Source organism: Cyprinus carpio, chromosome A17, assembly GCF_018340385.1.
Source record: "Cyprinus carpio isolate SPL01 chromosome A17, ASM1834038v1, whole genome shotgun sequence".
Classification (NCBI taxonomy): Eukaryota; Metazoa; Chordata; class Actinopteri; order Cypriniformes; family Cyprinidae; genus Cyprinus; species Cyprinus carpio.
The window spans coordinates 28202922-28205563 of NC_056588.1; the positions used below are offsets into that span (position 1 = coordinate 28202922).

At 43.1% G+C, this 2642-nt stretch overlaps 1 pseudogene; it reads right to left on the bottom strand.

Moving 5' to 3' along the window:
* Nucleotides 1-1087: 1087 nt before the first annotated feature.
* On the bottom strand, nucleotides 1088-2248 carry LOC122148253 (annotated as a pseudogene).
* Between the last annotated feature and the right edge of the window lie 394 nt (nucleotides 2249-2642).

Below are 2642 nucleotides of genomic sequence, written 5' to 3' on the forward strand. Positions count from 1 at the left end.
ACTCCCCTGCAGCTCTCAAAATGGCCGCTTGCGACAGCCTGGTGTCAGTGTGTTCGGGAGATATGGCTCATTATTCCTGTCTGACTCCAGATCTATTGTGTCTCTTATTGCTGGTGTTTTCTTATCAAAAACCTTTTTGAACCAACACAACTGACCTTCATCATAAGAAAGAGTGATGGTGAGGCAAAGTTTGCCAATTTCCTGGATGCCATTATTCATATATATACGACTGCAGTCCCCAGAGGTGCTTCTCTCTTCCACAAATGGGCAAAGTATTGTGATATTTGATGAAATAATGACCTTCACATCATAAAACTCCTTCAGCAGCACTTTTTTTTTTCTAAAATGAGCCAAAGCTGCACCTTGTGTCAAAGCACATCGTTTTCTCTCTATCAGGTACATCCAGAATTTGAACTTTTTATCATTTTGATCACTTTTCTTCTGCTGCATCATGTCCTGAAATGAGCCATGCCACCTGAGAAGCTTGTTTTTCATCTTCATGATTATAAAACTCCTCAAACTCTGACATCATAATAAAAGAGGAAACTGATAACAAACTTCTTTCACACAAAAATGCAAAACCACAAAACATAAAGCTTTGTTTAATCTTGTAAAATGAACATTTTTTATTTAGGAAGAAGTCTATATTAAAGTTCAGTGAACTTAAGCACTTTCCTCAGATGAGCCATGTCTGTGTTCCTATGGGAACAGGAACCTTTATTTATTTGTGTTCTTTTTTAAATAAAGTGTCTTCATATTAATATCAGTCCATTTCTGTTAAATAAGGCAGTTTATAGACAGCTACTGATTACAGAGACAGTAAAACATTGCTCTCTAATGAAGGATTCATAATCTTTTTGCATGCATTCATAAACTACAAGGAAGCATCAACAATATGGCAAAATATTTTACAAGCTGTCTCAAGAGAACAGTAATATTATACATCGACCAGACACTATGTGCGCATTTAGGAGTTGCTGAAAAACAAACGGCAGGGTACATTGGGTCCTCCAAGCATATGAACGATGAATGTTCACAGGATTCAGATATTTTTACGCAGACATCCGCTAGTTACATCAAGAGCATGTCAAAACACAAGAGAGGCGTGTAACATCAGTAGCATCGCTTTAAACTTGATGAGTTTGTGGAAGGCTTGTTTGAAGTCATCATTGAAGACAGTGTAGATGACTGGATTGATGAGCGAGTTGAGGTACCCCAGCCAAGTGAACACATCAAAGAGCACAGGATGAAACCAGCACTTTTTACAGACCCCCATCACCAGCGTGAACACAAAGAACGGGAGCCAGCACACTATAAACGCACCCAGGATAATCCCAAGAGTCTTTGTGGCCTTCTTCTCACGAGCAGCACAAAGACGCTTTCTTTCCAGCACGCTATCGGCCAGCTTCACTTTCACACTGTCTGTGAAAAGAGGAGATCCTCCTCCCCCACCTCCAGGATGAAGATGTCCCTCCTGATTAGAGGTGGAGTTCAGCGAGCAGAGTGAGGAGCCCGCTGAGTTCTGGATGAGCTTAGCAGCGGTGAACCGCTTTTCCACTTGTCACCGGGCGTTTGAAGATCCTGGAGCGAGCCGCCACGTAGATCCGCCCGTAGAGAATCATCAAGAGAACCGTGGGAACATAAAAACGCGCCAAATGTGGAATAGAGTGTGTAGGAGATCTGGTCAGTGTTGACCAAGCACTCCTTGAGCTCCTCGTGAGCCTTAGCTTGCCGCCAGAACAGAGGAGGCAAGGAGATTGAGACCGAGATCACCCACACTACGCCGATCATCAGTGCTGCTCGCCGCATGGTTCGCCGCTTTGAGTATTCCAGGGCATCGGTAATGGCCCAGTATCGGTCGAGTGCAATCACGCACAGGTGCAGAATGGAAGCCGTGCAAAACGTTATGTCAGATGATAGCCAGATATCACACACGCATCTGACCTACCAGAGTCCAAGTTTTACTTTACTGTGTACACGATGCTGATGGGCATGACTAAAATGGACACCAGGAGGTCTGTCGCTAGTGAGAGAGCCGATCAAGAAGTTGGCGGGGTGTGAAGCTTGCGTGGTGAGGAAAAATGGTGGCCATCACAAAAGCTGCTTGGACAGAGCGGTGGCCAAAGTGACGATGGCTAACATGGCTGGAGATGGAGATCTGAAGGCTGAGGAGTGTAAGGCCATCCCAGGACTCCAGGGTTGTGGGACTGACTGAGGCGCTGTTGAGGAAGAACTCATCTGAGGCTGTTCACCAGATCCATGTTGCATGGTTCACCAGTGCTTCATATCATCTATGCATGATTCTTAGCATTAAAGATCAATTAATCCACAAAAACATCTTGTGTTGAAAAATTTTAGTTTGGTAGTTGCAGATATTGGTGATGCTTTGCCTTTGTGAATGTCATGGCTGATAAATGTGAGCAGTAATTCATGGCTGAAGATACTGTGACGTGTTTCTAAGGTTTTTTATTTTTTTTATTTTTTGTGCAGTATGTTGACGTGCACAGAAATTTAAATGCCACAGAATAAACAAGGAACAGGTATTAACCTTCACACCTGACTGAGTTATAAAAATATTCCTTTAGCCCTTAGCCCTCACTGTTCATTACTTTCTTTATGGTTTCTTATTCTACCATGAGAAC